The sequence below is a fragment of the Zootermopsis nevadensis genome, unplaced genomic scaffold, assembly GCF_977971745.1.
Source record: "Zootermopsis nevadensis isolate Lab colony 2312 unplaced genomic scaffold, Znev_1.0 Znev_ptg000011l, whole genome shotgun sequence".
Taxonomy (NCBI): Eukaryota; Metazoa; Arthropoda; class Insecta; order Blattodea; family Termopsidae; genus Zootermopsis; species Zootermopsis nevadensis.
This window is the reverse complement of record NW_028259143.1, coordinates 10050893-10070220: the sequence shown is the minus strand read 5'-3', so window position 1 is coordinate 10070220 and position 19328 is coordinate 10050893. Positions and strand designations below refer to the sequence as shown.

At 37.8% G+C, this 19328-nt stretch overlaps 1 protein-coding gene across 5 annotated transcripts in view; it reads right to left on the bottom strand.

Annotated features, from left to right (window-relative positions):
• The window catches only part of LOC110828453 (Krueppel-like factor 6), a 617820-nt gene that overhangs the window by 355720 nt on the left and 242772 nt on the right, over window positions 1–19328 (bottom strand). The window lies entirely within an intron of this gene.

Below are 19328 nucleotides of genomic sequence, written 5' to 3'. Positions count from 1 at the left end.
AACAATTTATTTTGTCAGTACATAAAAGCAATGCTTTATTTCACACGCAAATAAGAGGATCGGAACGGACCACTAACTATTCCGTAAACGGAACAGTTAAAATGATTTTTGGATAATTTCCCCGTAGCCACAAAAATTGTTGGAATCAATCAACTCCTATCTGTGACTTGTGCTGCATCCATCGCCCCCGTTAAGCGATGGGACAGTTCAATTGAATTATTACTGCCATTTACAGTGACATTCTGTGCAGAGAATTGTTAAAATCATCACTAATAATAAAAATACAAGTCTAATCTCCCGACAGCGATTTGGACAAACCCACTGCTACAAGAGAAAATACGTCAAGTTTACTTAACTGCAAATATTTGTGTACGAATGGAATGTCCTTATCTGCAATGTAGGATTAAGAGTCAAAACGTGGGGAAAATACTGGAATATTTTCGTTGTGTGATCGGCAAAACTGCTGTTGCCTTGATACCCTGTAGTTTAAGTTCAGACGGTAACATGCTGCGAGTGTGGTTCAAGTGTAGTCTGTCTGTGCCCAATGAGCATGTTAGCATTTCATTCTTTGACATTGAGGTAACTGACGACAAAGAATAACGAGATCTCAGCAGTGTTGCCAGTCACACAACTAAAAGATTTCAATATGTTACTTGTTTCTTTAATTCCCCTCGTAATTATACAGCGTTATACTGAAGACAGAACACTGTGGTCGTACATAATTCGTACTCCTCACCAAATATTAATAGAACGCTTAAATCAAGCAGGATTATATGGACGGAGCATGTAGCATGGAAGGGAAGAGACCACTCAAATGACCTAGACAAAAATTGGAGGATAATATTAAAATGAATCAGAGTAATAGGCTTAAAGGGTATGGATTATAACCATGTGGTTCAGGATAAGCGTACTATCAGCTTCTTAAGGACTCATCTTCATGTAATTTGATTAATTACTTCCGCGTTGTATTACATGTGAACACAGAACAAAGTAAGTTGATCATGATGAATTTTTCTCGGGCTACCCGCTACTGTCAACAGCACCTTGAGGATGACGACGAATATGATTCTCGAAACGTTGGTGTTTTTTTCTTTCAAACACCTTACACGGCTGGTATCCCGAGAATAATTCATTGCACAAAGTCGCCATGAAAGCTTCAGATCATACGAAATTTATCACGTTGGTATAACAGAAAGTTTCATAATCACTAATTTGTATCAGAAACTACACTCTCCTAGAAGTTTCAAAATAACTCTGGATTTACTAACTGAACAATCTGGAAATTGCGTATGTAGATGAACTGCATTGAAGCATATCTTGTCGACTTTTTCAACTCATAAAATCCCCATCGGCGTTAAAACAACTTCAGATGCAGATATTGTACCGTTAATACGCTACGAATGAAATGTGCTACTTTTCAGGTGTGACAGACGAAGATATTCACTAACTTGTATGAACAGACAAAGAGTTATTCTGCAGTTAAATATCGACATAGAACAAACGAAGCATTCATGCATGAAACATACCGAGCAATAGGAGATACGTGTTCCGTTTCAAAGCCATTCAGAGGCTGGTTTGTTGAAGTTCCACCTGTTAATAATAACGCAGTTATCATCCATCCAAGAAACGTACAATTACACGGCCCAGTGGTCAGATAAATAGCTCGTTCGTGTTGAGTCAGGACGCAGATGTGCTACTGAAGTCTTCTTAATATGAATACTGATTCAGTACAATGAATTTCAATTCAATACAAAATTAATATTAATGGAACTGTATGCACGTCCGGTCGATATCTTAACATTGTTTTGTCATGAGTTCACGGTGCTACGTATCGCTCTGACCGATAACCACGTTAGCCGTTTTAGTGTGGCTAACACTTTGAAAAAACGAAAATTATTATTTTATATCATACTTTCTGATTCTCACGGCGACGAGTATGAAGAAGTGGTTGTCGCTCCCATTATCAGGCGTCGGTAAATTGTTATTAAACTACACGATGCAGCAACAGAGACGACAGACATCTTCAATTATACAACTACAGAACGTACGTAAAGTAACGACAAAAACAGACGAAGCATTGGAACGAAAATACTGAGTCTGCCACACGAATTACATGTCAAGACACAGATGCGTTTACTGCACTACAGAGGGCGCACTTATGCACAAAATGGAAAACATTAAAATTACAGACGTCCAGTTACTTTCTGTTCGGTTAAGATTTAAGCTTCTGACAGGAGAGACGACGTCCATGCTAATCTTCCGGGTTATGGCGCAATGTGGACTTGCAGAAGGGTACGGACGTTTCGTAGGAACATGCTGCATCCATGTTTCAATGATGCTCGATTCTCCAGACAAATCAAAATTTCCAACCGTATCCGTTCCGTTAGTTCAAATACCTGATCCTCTACTTAGTTTCAAAATCGTTATGTCACATGGCAAGAGAACACGTGGTGCTCTGTTAAATTCAATCACGAAGATATGTTCCTCGATTACACCAACACTTATAAAATCCTTGAATCCCATCAAGACTTCGTTGTTTTCTTTAATTTCTCTTCTCACTTCAGCAAACTTATGTTTGACACAAAAGCTGAATACCACAAAAACTGTTAAACTTCTCACGATTAATAAGAGGCCTTGATTTCAGACATAACATTTTGAGAACCCTCACTTGTTCATTCAAAGGTAAGCGAATTAATTCGATTGAATGCAAGGCTGGCGAACGCTCAGTAGCACCTACGGTCACGTTTAAAATAACCAACTTTTTCAAATACTTTGCTTTAGACTTAGTTCTTCTAAAGCATTACTTCCTCTTCTTTCTTGGCTCTACAATCCAGGTTTGGTTCTTCGCCTCCTCCTTTTCGGAGATTTCCTAGTCTTTGAAGTGTTCATTTGTAAGTAGTGAGTGACCAGCCCACTGCCACTAAAGCATTACTAATCACTGATAAACTTTACGTGTTGTACAAACCAAGTCCATTAATGCCAGTGAAATATATCTATGCATATCAGCAATTATGATGGCCCTGTATTTGCCAAATAAGATGTCACAGAAAAACCACAGGCTAATTTCCAAGCGCATTTGAAAACATTAGTCATCCCCAATCAATGTTTCCAACATGATAAAGTATCAGTAGCTGAACTGTAATCATAAACACGATAGAAATAAGACAAATTTCGCTAAGGTAGGTGCATTTAACTTCAAATAAACACTCCAGTAAACTAAAACATAAGTTATAGCAACTCAAATCTGCACGTGTTATCTGTAACAAAAAGAGTTGTACATAAAATCTATATTAAAAAAGACATTCTCATCAATCGTGTTAGTATATACTATACCTATGAAATCCAGCGACACCGGCCAACCCAAAACATTACACAAACCGGTGTCCCCTGTATTATTTAAAGTGTTAAATGTCCTCTTTTTGTATACAAGTTTCATCAAGGTATTTTTATTACCGCAACGTCAATTAACGAATGATTTTAAACATTATTACGCCATAAAAAACGGGGTCCCACTTTCCGTTGCAAATCATGTTTTTACGCTGAAAGCTGTGTCATTAATTGAAAAGTACTCTTAGGTTTGGTGAGGCTCCAATGGAAATCGGAAACAGTTTCTCGACACATCAGGCGGGAATAAAAAGATTACCATTATATAAACACGAGATAAATTTGTGTCGCAGTAGGAATAAAGTTGCTTAGAGCAAATGATAATCCACTCCTATAGCGCAGCTGGAAACGTCTTGATAGAAGACGAACCACGAACGATTCATAAAACGTCTTTTACGTGCCCGGATCACTAGATTGCACTATGCCCATCGTCCGCTTTTTTTTAAAAAAAAAAAATATGTTTCGGAGGCCGGATCTGCTTCCGTCCTCATATTAAAAGGGGGGAGGGGCACATACTCTGTTGGGACCGACAGAAAGAGTTGACCCCAATCACAGACGATGGACATAGTCCAAGAATTAGTGACCCCGATTGTAACACACCGTCGTCAGTGTTCTTTAAAATTGATATTTTACGTGTTAATATTTTTTTATTTTTTTATTTCCGTATTTTTCTGCAATTCTTATAACTAAGGAAGAAATTAATAAATTAATTTAATTTAAATTATATCGAATTCGTTATATTATTATTATTTCTTCGGTTTATTTGAATAGTTAGCACATATCTTACGACAAATATTAACAAATTTATACAGTGCAATAATTGCAAGAATATAAAACGTTGAACTGGTTTCATCCAAAACAAAAGTATATTCATTGTGTGGAATATTATCGGTCTAACAAACAGTTGCCCATTTTGACTGACACAAGTTGAATGCATATATTTCCTGGTACCGTAGGTGTTTGTAATTCTATAACCGTTCTCAGCGATTATTTCGGTGCAAAACAATAGAAGTGTTACTACGTAGAACGCTGAATTTTTATTCCACAGTTGATTTATTTCCAAGATGTTGTCGAAGTCACGATCATGCTAATTTTCCACATAAAAATAGAGTAAACGACATTGGTAGGATTATATATTTCGTTAATTATATCTTGTATTCCACTGTCGCATGTTGTAGCCCTGTACAGACATTTATATCAGAGGGGTGTTTAATTATTTAATTTTGTATACAGGTATAAAACGGGAGGATTTCTTTGAACGGTGCCCCGCGAACAGGAAGCCCATTTGATGATTCGTGGTGCATTACCTTCAACGATTATTCTAGCATACGGGACGAGACATTTTCTAAATCAAGTTTTAAAGAAATACAGGCAACTCTCGGTTTACGAACGAGTTCCGTTCCAAGACGTTGTTTGTTATACGTTTTTGTTCGCTATGTGTATCTTGCATTCGTGAGCTTTTACGATACGCATCGTATACGTTAGTAGCCATGTTAAAGCATTAAAACCATGTGCTAAACATCAAATGGTCTATACAATACGTTTTATTATAATATATGTATGCGTTGAAGATTTCCGTCTTCTGGGTTGTTGCGCTGTGTAGTCTGGTCGATGTTAACCAACGTTTCAGAGGTCATACTGCCTCCGTCATCGCCCTGATGACGGAGGCAGTATGACCTCTGAAACGTTGGTTAACATCGACCAGACTACACAGCGCAACAACCCAGAAGACGGAAATCTTCATACTCACCGCTGTGAGAACCTCAAGTCTTACATATGTATGCGTTATGCGAGAAAACATTATACGCGGCGAGGCATGTAAACAAACGTTTTTTTACTGGCTAGATTAATTTTATTAACCAAGAACTGATAGTTATTGTATTAAATACATTTTTCTAAAGTTTATTTATATAAATTTTACAAATATGTTGACTACACGTTTGGCATTTCGTTTTATATGGAACTCTATTGGCGACTTTAAGAAATTTTGAATGGTGACGTTCGTTATAATGAATGTTCGTAAATCGAACGTTCGTAAACCGAGAGTTGCCTGTACTATCTGTATTTTAATGCACGTAAAAAAAAGTTGCACGGTAACCTAGTTTATAGAACAAGAACCCGTCCACACGGTGGATATGTTGCGGGCGTCTGGTAATCGAATAATACATGCTCATGGCTCTGATCTGTACCGCCTGTAATTGGATGGAAGTGCTGCCTTGCAAACGTTACACCAAGCACGTAAACCCGCGCAATCTCATTTGATCGTTTTCGAGAAAGCTTTCTAGTTGTAAAACAGCGAGTCTAACAGCAAGGATGCTTGAATACTCTTGCCGCCCATGCTTCAAATGAACCGCCTCAAGCGAACTCAGGGGTGCTATAATTTCCTCAGCAGGGAAGTGGAGGCTAGAAGCCACTTTAATTCCCTCACATACACGATTTGGTCAAAGGAAAAACGATAGTTATTATGCAATCTTCAATAGGAGTCTTACTATTACGCTGACATCTTGTGTGGTCTGTAACAGCTGGATTCGAAGACCTAGCCCATTGAAAACCATGATAATCCTCAACAGAGATACATCATAAAACAAAATGCAATTATGCAAAGTATAATATTTGTTTTCTGCATTGTCTGGTTATTTCAACAACACATACACAGGAATGTGTTAAAATAAAAAAATTGTAATTCCTTTTTCTTGTTGGTATATACACCACGTATTTCACCCCTGAACTACAGCAGTAAGACCATGATCTTCAACGTTGCAGCCTCTAATATTTACTGAAAAGTTGTGGTATAAGACCGTCTGTAATGTGATTTGCGAAGCAAAGTGGCCAGCAAAATAGAATTACACAATCACGTCACAACAGGCTCTTCCATACTGCTTGGAGTCTGGCTTCGAAACTCGACACATCATAAGTGATAGACGAAACATTATAATTAAATTTATTGCTTTGTGCGAAATATCTGTCGCGGCACGTAACGCATAATAACTAAACTACATTTGCCATACGTGGCTGACATGTGCAATATTTGCGTTGACCTTACACCTTCGAGTGTCGGAAATCATATACACACACTGTGGGAAAAATACAGAGTTGGTGACCGGTAAAGTAGGTTGTGCATATAGTTACCACTGGGGTTTAAAGTGTTAATTTAATTTAAGAAAAATAACTTATCATACTACCCGTCTTAATCACACCAGCAAAGGGCTAGTTATGAAATCATGTATGGGACTGTAGCATTCCTGTAAACACGCTTTCTGTATGAAGAAATTAGGGAGAAGGCCAGATTTTGCTAGTTCGTAACCTGCTTAGCATTTCAGTAAAAGGATCTCTGTTATGCATTTTATTTTATTCTCTCTTCAAAGTAATACATTTCGGTAAGTCTTTATTATGACACAAAATCTGAAGGAACAATAAAGGATTATTATGACTATGTGGCCAGCTTATTTATAAAAAGAGTGAACGCTAGACGCCGTGGAAATGTTTCATATACCGCTGCTGTCCACCATTCCATATGTCAAGTTAACGAACTAAAATACTCATTTATGGATTTCATCAAGAAATATATATATATATATATATATATATATATATATATATTTAATACTGTTTTTGCATTAAGGTCACCTTTCGAGAAGAATTTAATTTGAAATAGTTTTCAAAACTAATAACATGACACGCGTTAAATTGGAATTTCGTTGATTATAAGTAGAAAAGTGCAAGAGGAAAACCCCATTATAAAATACCGTTCATTTTAAATTTTCAAGTTTTGACAGTCCCAATTTTTATCTGTCGTTCTATAAATTAATGAGAAATCTAACGCACACCACTCCAACAAACAGGATTTCTTTTTAAACAAAACTTTTGTTAAATCCCCTCCCAACGGGCTTCTCTTCCTCTTAAATCCTCTTTCAAAATCTTTCGAATGGGGGCGTAAAAAAGGAAGAGTCTAGAAATGTAGAAGGGAACTTTCATCCCCCTTGTAACGAATTGACAAAAATGCTGAGTGGCTTAGCGATCTCTGTAGCCTTCGTTTTCTCTTTTAAAAAAGTACAATGAGGCGAGCACTTCATAACACTGTTTTCATCTATAAATCGACGTTTAACTCAAAGCTTATTTTATTAAGCATCCATCTGTAAAATCGCCCTAAGACCCAATTACGGAGTCCACAATACCAGATTTGTCACAGTAAGACACCTGCACACGAAATTTCAGAAGCTTTGGAATCATTGTAATATTTGAATGTTTCACGGCGGAAATGATTATAGATTGTGGTCTTGCGTAACAACCCGCCTCGTGGAGGAACGTATCGCCGTCATCTGCAGGGTCATTTAAAAAAAATCTGTTACGCACACTTTATCCGTACGAAATATGGATGTCTGTATAACGGTCGTAAAATAACATGGGTGACAATGAATACTCCCATATACGAAATATTCTGTTGATACAATGAGGTTTTAGAATCTGTTCCAGTTTAATGTCTACTATTTGTACCAAATAAAAAAATCATCCAAAGAGTGCGTAAAATATTGGCAGACAGATGAGAGGACTGCGAGATATTTTGAATACGGCAAGCTTATAGGTGTATCTATGAAGGAAAGAAGCGATGCACTGAATAAAATTTGCATGTATAGACTTAAGAAAACTGGATGCTGGTATATGGCACGTCTCCTGCTGTAACGGGCTTCGCAGACATTGATGACTACGCATTGCACTACAATACGCCCACAGTTGATTGTGCATTTCCAGGAACCAAAATTTATTTGATAAGAATTTCGGTGCACCAATTTGATTTCAAGTCCTCCTACTTCAACTTGTCTTATGCTGTTTCTTGGTTTACTTAACAATTCCATTTCAACTGAGCAACTTTTCGAATTGAAGGATAAATTAAAAATTTCAAAGGATATGGAAGGAAACGGTAGTGGACCATCTCAGCATTTACAGGAACTGAAGGAAACCCAGTGAGGGCAGTAGGTATCAAGGACGATAATAGAATCCAAAACTTCGGAATATGACTTTTGGGCGAATCTCTAAAATATCTGTGGAATGGTTAAATTATTAAACTGACCACTGTCTGAGCTAACGTCTGATATACGAGGTGTCGAGAGACAACTGTGTTCGTCTTCGAGTGCTTGACTGTTATTATACTCACGTAAATTTATAATTTCGTTTTTAATTTTAAAATTGCCTGTGACTCAAGTGTTCGTAACGAATATCTACTGGTTAGAGTGTTAGCGTAGCATTTAAAAAGTTGAGACAATGTGCGGTACTTAATAGAGAGGCACGACTTCGAATCTCGGTTACGATACACTGACTATCCCTAGGTGTTTCTAGGTGTGTCTAGGTTACTTCAGTAGATTATCAAGAACACGCCTTAAAACTGACCATGAACAGTGTACACATCATTACTTCTAATGCATCGCTCATAATTAACCTCTAACCTCGTTCAGCTACATAACATAAACTCCTGAGAGCAGAATTGGAACACTGACATATTTTGACGGCTGGAGGCCGTCCAACAATATTTGCATGACAGTTAAGAGTAATTGCATATGAGTATATAGACTTAGAATTATACACTGTACAGGTAGTGTTAAACTTAAAATAATAATTTTAAAATGTTAAATCATTTTATCAGACATTCTTCGAGGCAAAGCCAAGTATCATACAAAGCCGTTAAATAAGTTGCAAGCTAATAATAAATGACACACGATGAGACTCGATCGGGAAACCTCAGTACTGATTTGTACATGTTGTTTCATTTAAATTGCAACCTACACTATTATACACGAATCCCTTCATGTATAAAACGACGAAACCAATGGAAATATTAAATTCTTACACTCGTAACCAGTTGTTGCAGCTGATGCAATCTGAAATTCAGCCTTTTCCTTTTCTCGATGAACACTCGTCACAAACACTTCTTGTGTCCTGAAATTTTATCAGTTCAGTACATGGTCTTTTTCGGTTATTTCATCGCCAAGACACGCTTTGTTAAATGTTTTACTAACAGCAGCAAATGATTTTAATATGAAATTATAAACACGCGGCCTCCCCATCACGTGCACACCGCAGACTTTGCGCAACTGGCTTGGTCAGCAGCCTAGCAACCAGGGTGATATTTATTTCAGTGCCATGGGGGAGTTGGGTAGTTTGGAATAGTCCATTACACAGCGGCGAACCTGCTTCTGATATAATTTTTGTACGTGGCTGTTTTGGGGTTTATTTTTAGATGGTGTACCCTGTACAGGACCAAGACAGCCCTATGTTAAAGATACATAAGAGATAAGATTCACTTCCTGTACTCCGCGGAGGGGGGGAGTGGAAACAAACCGGTGGACGTTCTGTTAAAATAATCAACTCCGTGGACTGTACATGCACCCACGCCCATTGTAAGAAGGGTTCCTACACGTCCAGACTGCAGTTTGTAACACAAAAAGTGCATTAAAGTCCCTTCAGAAGAAAGTAATCACTCGATCGCCAAGTCACACAGAGTGCGTTCAACGTGGCTAATCAGAAGTACAGGAAAGTTCAATTCACATTACACCAAACAAAGTCACTCAAACAATAGTAAATATCTCTGCTAGAGAAGACGTGCTACAGGGTGTTCATTCTAAAACGTAACCAGGCACCATCGTCCATGATGCATATGCGTATTTGTCACACTATTATAACCGACAAAGATAAATGTTTATCCCCCTTCACATTTAGATTTGGTGTTAGGAAGTGAGGCTTTCGCGGCGACTGCAGTTGATGAAATACTATCAAGCTACAAGTCGCGTCAGGTGGCTAAACGGTGAACTAACTAATTCTTCTGCAAACCTATCGTGAACCATCTCTGTTCTCATCCTCAGGGTTGCTGGGTAACCAGTCCGTTCCTTTTTTGCGCGCTAGCTGATGGGAACTGTTACCACCAGCTAGAGCGCAACAAAGGAAGACGGTTCTCGAAACGTCGGTAGAAGATATGGTTTGTTCACCGTTCAGCCACCTGACGTGGCTTGTAGCCCGAGAATCTTTCATCACTTAAATTTGGTGTTTATTACTGTATTAATAACAACAATAATACCAATAAACCTTCAGTACTTTATGATATACATTAACAATCACTGGTAATAAGTTACAACACGTAACAAGAAAACACCAAATAGTTCTTAAAACAATGTTTACCAAACACTTCCAACCTAGTTACTCAACGTGGTTACTCAAAGAAAAGGAAAACCAACACCAAACTTAACCAAACTGAGTTTCACTGTTTCTATGTTCCAAAAATCTGCACAGTAATATCATACTGCCAAAGAACACAATCTCAAGTCAAAAAAATCCATAGGTGGCTTATTGATAACACTGATGTTCCTCCGCTTAAGCTAATATCGCGAAATGGCTGTATTCTAGTTTATAGCCCGTGGTGTGATAGAAGTTCACCGACGACTCATAGCCCTGAAGTTGGTGGCAGGAAGCATCTCTGAAACGTCGGTAAACATCTCCCAGACTGCCCGGCGCTACAACCCAGAAGACATACATCTTCACTCTCTCCGCCGAAGAAAAAACAAACATGATATTCTACTTAACGCCAAGAAGTTACTTAAGTTTGCTATGTACGTGACAGTCGAGAAAACATATGACTTCATATTTACTACATTAGTTCCTTTTTTTGTACTTTTTTCGAAGTTGGTAATAGTGTATAGTTGCTACATGGCGTATGTGTAGTGTAAATCTACGCATAGTTTCAGCTGCAGGAGCCGCTAGTATTTACATACGTCCATGTAAATTTAATTGGTAATCGGTCAGGCTTTACCGACTGTGATGTGATCAGTTCAGGCTGAAATCCCATGCGACCAAAAAAAAAAAAAAAAAAAAAAAAAAAAAAAAAAAAAAAAAAAAAAAAAAAAAAAAAAAAAAAAAAAAGTAAATGCTGTTGCACGAACTTTACGTAGAATGAGAGAAGTTGCATAACACGACGCACTGCTGCCATATAGATCACAGATTTGAATTATATTTAGTTTGTTAACTTCCTACATACATAGATTTTTTCTGTTCGTTGCACCAGCCTGCTTTTCACAATCGCGTTTTTATTAATATAATCTAGACGCCACTTCCCGCCCGCCCAACCGCCTGTCTGTCCATCCGTCCGTCCGTAATATTCCTACGCTCGCTTCGTCACATTCGTACGGAATTCACACATTTGCGAGTTTCAAACGCAAAACTATGACCGGGTTATAAAAATAAGAGGCAACGAAATGTTTTTTATATATTTCTCCAAATAAGTTTTCTTTTTTATGCACACATACACAGGTTTATTGCAGAAACTCCTAGAATAGTGACATTTTTTCTTCAGAACCAACACAAATTCCTTAACAACAGTCATAAGCGGAAAACAAAATTATTATAAAAATTTGTTTTCCGACATGATGTTGCTTAACAAATTTACCATAATTATGGGATCATAAATTCAAAGTTTTTTTGTTAACTTTGAGAACACAAGAACTCCATATGAGCAGCATAACCCATCACTCTTCTAAGAAAGCCTTCCGGAGATTAGTTTACGGAATACAGAAACAAGGGCGCATGAGAAACAATGCGTTTCGTATTTTTTACAGCGAATCGTGGGGCTCCGTAGACTACTGACGTCATCACTCAACCTCAGACAAGGGGGAGACGTTTCAGACATTCCATCATAAGTCCTCCTTTATGAGGGGCAGGAGGAAAACATCTGCCCAACTTTCACAAAAGATAAAAAAAGAACCGAACAGAGAGCTCTCGATGTTTAGCAGAGTATGTAAAAGAAGGAAACCTTGGTCTCTTGGAAGTAGTTTGCATTGGTCTCGCACCACGATAGGAAAGAATCGACCGCCTACATAATGTCTCAAACGCCCTTAATTGAGCCTACAATAACAAACTGGTTCTATAAACTCTCCTCTCCTCTCCTCATTCTCTCTTTATCCGTTTCCCCTTTGTTTATTTCTTACTTCATTCGCTAATCTCCTCCTCCTTTATTTCCATACCTTCTGCGTTTGAAGCATTGTCTTCATTCCTTGCGCTTGTTTCATAAAAAGAATATATAAACATAAAAAATAAACAAAAATCCAGCCATTTTGTTACATTCTCGATTTCACTGCCGTGTTAAATATTTTCCATTTATTACAGGTCATGTTATAGAACCTTCGTTCTATACGTCTTCTCTCAGAACCAACTACACATCTTCCGATAAAGACAGATAATCGTTTGATTTGATACTAATTTTATTGCAGTATAGGTTAACGCGACTTCTTACAAACGAAAGTGTCAGACCAGTCAACCGAACATTTTTACGTGTCCACAAACCATACAGCAGTGTCTTTTTTCCGAACTGCTACTTAGTGACGATATGTTCCTCCGAAAAGTTGGTAAAGACCGTGTTACTCCCAAGAAGACCAGCATCGACATTTTTACCATCAAGAGAACCCAAGAAATTTCAGTGTTCTCAATGAATAAAATATGTCTCAAGGCAGTATTCAGAATTATCAACTACTGAATAACAATATAATGACGTTCTTACTGCTGTTGCAGTTTCTGCTTTGGTTATCATTATCATCATCATCACGTGTTTCTGCTACCAATGATATTTGTACGACACTGATTGGGATTACATTTTGCTAAGGGGTATTTTATAACATTGCTTGTACTTAACTCTTTTTTGTCCATATTCTGTCGGTTCAATATTGTACATTTAACCACGTTCTTTTTTGTTTCCTTACATGAAATGTTATTTTTTTTCTCATTTATAAATTATATTATTTGTCACGTACCGTTCTTTAAGTTCTTGGCTGTAATTGGCCTTGTTTGGCTTCGTCAAGTACACGAATAATTAAATAAATTGAACTGTTATTTAGCGCGGACTAAGGCGGAAGACGCCAGTGTTTCTTCCGTCAAGTCTTGCTTACTCACGGCTGAGTTGTCCAGAAAACGTGCTCTAAAATTTTGTTATTACTGACACGACTTTCATATTAAGTTGTCATGGCTTTATTCGTACCCAATTCTCGCTCTGAAAGGAAGTTACGAGTTTCGACGTAGCGTTCCGCCACTAGAAAGCAGGCTTTGAGCGCGGTCGTGTAGGCATCCTTTCCACATTACACACAAGAGGTTACCGCCACAGGTGTATATTTTTTTCTTTAAAATATCTGAGACATTCGCTTTCAAACGACACATTTCATAACAGAGCTCAAAAAATCAAAAGAAAAAAGGTCAAGTTCTAGACGAGAGACGCAGATTTTTCACGAAAAAACATGTTATTTTTCTGGTAAAAGAATGGTGGTGCGTAGACGTAAGAAAACAGAGTCCAAGAAGCGGAGATGGAAGCAACCTTGCCTTTATTGTACCTCAAAAGTATATAAAAATAATTTTCTCAAAACAAATTGTTTTTATGACTGAATAGGTAGCCTTACAACACGTCTGAAGTATGAACAAAACATGCCACACAGTGCGACTGAACAAAGACAAAACCACTTTGTTAGACTTAATGCAGCAGCCTACGCTCACACAATTTCCTGGAAGCATTCAAGCAATCTACAGGTCTTATTGAGAAACGTTCCTATTTACAAACACAGATCACAAACAATGTCGGTTTCATTGACAGAAATAAGACTGGAGAAATTCAACGCACATTTATTTCATTTTAAACTTCCCAGGCAAGTAAACACAGCATAAGCCTCTCAGACAATCAGCCGCGTCAGTTGTTTATAGGAAGAAACCGACGTTTCGGGAACCATCCTATCAGAGACGGAGATTGGTACCGAAAAGTCTGTTTTTCATATACCCAACCTACGCGGCCGAATGCCCAAGACGATGTTATCGACATATTTATTTGTCTAACAGATACGCAGATATCATAGCAAATCGAGATTCTCGACACTTTAAACCAGAAACCCACAAACCTGTGGACGTGCATTGTAGTTTTGATTCTAATCTGATGGTATCACTCTTAACCGTTCGTCAATAGAAAAGTAAAAGCCATGAACCAATTTGTAGAGAGCGGACTCAAAAAAGAACGTGTCTTGTACCCATCGACACGCGCAACCCCTTGTAACCCATCCACTCTGGTTTCCAATCAACTCCCAACCCCCGTGCTGCCCCGTCAATCAGCCCTTTCACGGCAACGAGTCAGCCGACCGTGGACCCTTTCTCGCACAATAAGGTAAGAAAACAAGGGAAGCCGAGGCGATGGAAGAGGAACTGAGAAAAAGGGGGAAAACATTCCTGGAGGCGAAATTCTTTTAAGAGAAAGAAGATAATCTTGCGCAGGCAAAACTAGACAATGGTAAGATAAGATGTGTGCAGCGAGAAGAATAGAGGCCAATTCGTACGTGTAGAAGCGGCTGTAAATAGGCGAGTACACACAAAGATAAACACACTAGAGTAAAAAGCAGCCCAAGACACGGATGCTGGTGGCGAGGGTGTACGAAAAAAGAATAGAGTAACTTGGTTAAGAATCGGTTTCGGCATATAAAACTTATTTCACGATATGTGACATCGCATCTTCTTGTACTGAAATTAATATGTAATTACCCAATAAACGTAAAAACAAATTATAATCACGTGATTTCTTAAGACTGCCTTCTTCAGAACACGCCGATATATACATACACATGCATAAAGATGATCTAACAGCAACAATTAAGTGTTTGAAGAGTGGAACCTGTCTGCGTCTGAAGTAGCCTCCTGCTACTAGCTTCTACAAACTAGGCAATAAAACAAATCCTTTAAGCATGGCCTGTGGCTATTGGGTGGTTGAAAAATTACGAAATCATTACACATCAAAATACCGCACTGTTGTAGAGGGAAAGATGGATATCAAACAAAATATTTTGTCCATTATTTAAATATTTTCCGGCCCAGTGGTCTAAGAAATATGATACAAACAGTTAGATTTTCCCCTTATTTGATAAGCTAAGTCTAATGCACCCTCACTAAATGGATCAGAACCAATATTGTGTATCAATGCTGTACATCTGCTTCATTCCCTCGTTCAAAAGACACACACTCACAAACAAACGAGAATCAACTTGCGAGAGTAATCGATCGGAAATTCGCTCACCCCACGTTATTGCAATGGAGGCGCACACATGCCAGGGAGAAACAGGGGGATTTCATTTTCCTACTCAATCAATGGATATAAAGACTAAGTTTCATATTAACATAGTTTCGAGAATCATTCCAACCACCTTATTTGATATCTTGATTCACCTCTGTTATGAAATTTCTGGGTGTAGAAGATTATAAACCTCGAAATACCCATCATCCACTTCTCAGAAGAGCAGGAGAGTAAAGTGCAAAATCATTGCCAACTCGCTATTGCTCACACACCAGCACCACAGAGTTAGTGTCGTGTTAACACAATTGCAACTTCTATTTTAAGAATATATACGGGATGTTTTAAAATTCCTGTAAGCCACGTGCCTATTTCTCTAGCTATGATTAACTGGCACATAAATTCAATTTCGTAATTAAAACAATGCTTTAAGAAGTGCTTAACCAGCAAATGCGAGTGACTGTATACATCCGGCTGGAAGCCTCTTTCAAAAAATAGTAATCATCCGAAATAAATAAAAATGTATTTTACATAAACCTTTAATTTCAGCAGAGAAATAAACGTATCATGGCACAAATTTCTTCTCGATTTTTACAGCTTTCGAACACAATATGGAACAGAATGAAGCATTTCACAACGCAGTTAACGCGTTTTGCTATTTGTCAGACAATGCTGTTAGTTCATACGTGCTCGTTATTGGTTTAGTCCCAAGTAACGGGAAAATTGCAATTAATCTCTTTTTTAATTCTTGTCTAGTGGAAACTGTTTTCCGTTCAAAGGACTGCAGCCTGTGACCAATCTTTAAGGCGGTTAGAAAAATGGAACGTCTGATACATGCGATTTTGGTAAGAAACTGGTAACACAGAGTGCAGAATGTTATGAAAACAGGCGAAGTGCGACTGACAATGCATTCAAGTGTTTTCAACAAAACTCAACAATCTACGAACCAAAGACTCACAAATCTATGTGTAAAGCAGAAAACTATACAAACTCTAGGGTTATCTCCGTAGAGAATGTACGTGGAACTTATGTTATAGCGAAAAGATTTATAGCGTTCAGTTTTGCACACAGCTACTATGCGAGTCAGGTAAGCAAACAGCAAACAACACATTTTTTTTACTTCCGAATACAATATTAAGGCACACAATAAATAAACAATAACACTGTGCTCCATTTCTGGACACTGAATCACCCGACCACACATACACTGTAACGTTCTCAATGTACAGATCACTAGTTCTATTTCACGTTGTACAACTCTGTCTCTCCAGAAAATCTATAAGCACACCGAGTCAGCAAAGTTCTGAGTTACCGTGCAGTTACCATTGGACCTCAACTTGTTAGACGTTACACATGCCACAACAGAACGCATTGTATCTAAGCAGGTCCTGCAACCGTATAAGGCTCATCTGTGGAAACTTCTAGAAGAAAGTATTTCAGTCACCCTATAAAGACAAAATTTTCAGAACTCACATACGTGCACTACATACAACTCAACACGACTTTCTTCTAAGGATACAAGTATAACGTCCTGGTTCTTCAGTATTATGTCACAGATACCATAAAATAAAATCACAAGCTCAATTATTTGCATTCTTCACCAAATATCATGAACATAGCTTCAACGAGAAAAAGGCGAACGGGGTATGAACCACGCATGGAGAAGAGACATGCGTACAAAAGTTTTGTTTGAAAGGAAAAGTGCACTTGCAAGACAAAGACACAGATGGGAGGACAATATTAAAATGGGTCTTGATCTACCGTGGGAGGGGGTTGACCAATTCATGTGGCTCAGGACAGGGTCTATTAGCAAGCCCATATACATACGTAGTGCTGAACCTTCGTGTAATTTCTTAACAAACTCAGCGGCCATAACTTCCTCAGAGATTACACAGTTCTATGGATAGAATTTACAAAGAAATTAAGATTTCTTTACTCTTAGAGCCACTTCGACCTCGGATATTCGAGAAAAAAGAAACGCGTAGAATTACAAAATTTAGAGGACTAAACTTGTCCACGATTACTATATTATATTATTATAATCGTTCATAAAATATCGTCCCACAATTTATACACCCCCAAGTGTTAGTAATTATATACACTGACTACACACAAACGTTCCAGTGCACCAACTGTATAGAAATTTACTGACATGAAACAGCTTCTAAATGAAATTCAATATCTCAGTCAAGTAATTACATAACAAACAGCCTCTGAGTTCACTGACGTATCAAGGCTCACTATTTGCGGCATTAATTATATCAAACCATTCACAACTAAGTAATCAATAGGCTTATTGTAGATAGAGCAGTGTATAATTATTTCCAATAACACAATGCACACAATTCCATCCGTTTATACCCACTGTCTATGACAGAAGCATGTTGTGAGGAGCCGAACTATGAACTTTTACAAAGAAAACTGAATAAATGAAGATCAGCATGAAATATATTCATTAACGACAAATACCACATCAATAGTCAAATCCCGTGCCTAACAAACCGCGCCCCTATACCATATTAATTACTACCAACTATTTCCAAAGACTAATAACTAACCACACATACCACACATAGCTACATGGTTCAATCAAACAGCCCAACTTTTATCATGATACCACAAACTTCATTGGAGAGGGACCATCAAACAAGAATAGAAGAAAATATGCGTTGCAGACACAATACGCTGCAATTATGTAAATTGGTTTTAGTCACACCGATAGAACGAGAACGCGGGGTATATACATAAACCAAGTTATTGCGTTAGCAAACACATTAAATTACAAAACATTAGTCCATACTTCACTACAATTAGTACAAAAAAACCAACAAAATATATTCAAATATGAAACAACAGCCTACACATCGACTATCGATTGTTCAATTATGTCGGAAACAGTGTTAACTCATCGGCTGCAAAAGTTTCAGTTACCTAGTTCCCTACATCAAGGCACTGCGATTCAACATCCATCGTCCTTCGACCCCTCCAAATGCAACCCTTAATATGAGGACATTGTGTGACGAATAAACGCATTGTGAAGATAGTTCATAAACTTTCTTAACAACTCGAAGAAAGGATCGTAAGAAGGTGTGGGCTTGTGGGTAGATAACATTTAAAAAGAAATTACAGCCTCTATTCTTAAGACTTGATTGCCAATAAGAATATAAAAACTTCAAACCTTATAAATTCCAACCAAATCAAAATAAGACTATTTTAATGTAACATCTGTAAATTACAGTTTATTGGGTCCACTGGTATTGTAAATTAATACCACTACTCATAAATTCAATAATACTCCAATAAGTTACTCGATTAAAATTCCATGAAAATCCTTTCATGGCGATGCACTAGATTCTTTCGCTCCGATATTATCGTATCACTCCGATAATTTATGGAACCGACTGAACAAAAATCGTTATTTATAATGTCGCCGCATCTCCGCTAAAAAATTGGATTTGGTACAGTTCTCAGACAGCACATTTTCGAGAAAGGACATTTTGGTTAAAGTCTTGTAAACTATTCTTAGTCTGAAAAGCAAAGTTCAAAAGAAAAAGAAAAAAGTTTGACCCCTGTCCTCAACTTTCACTAGTGAATACCTTCACAGCTTATTGCGTCCGATAAGAGTTCATAAGGACTTAATCTTCCTCTCTTTCAGACTTAAGGCGGCAAGACACAACTAAGTTCCGGGGTCTTCTATGAACACGACACACCCAATTCCCTGTCTTCTGTATGTCAGCCAGTGTGAACGTTAAAAATCCTCGAGCGGTTTACGACAAATAGAAGAAACAGACAGTTTACCTTTCAGCGATAAAATCGAAAAAATCGGGGCGCAAATGTCTTCTCGAATCGAAGAAATGCAAAAAACATAAATAACAACGTC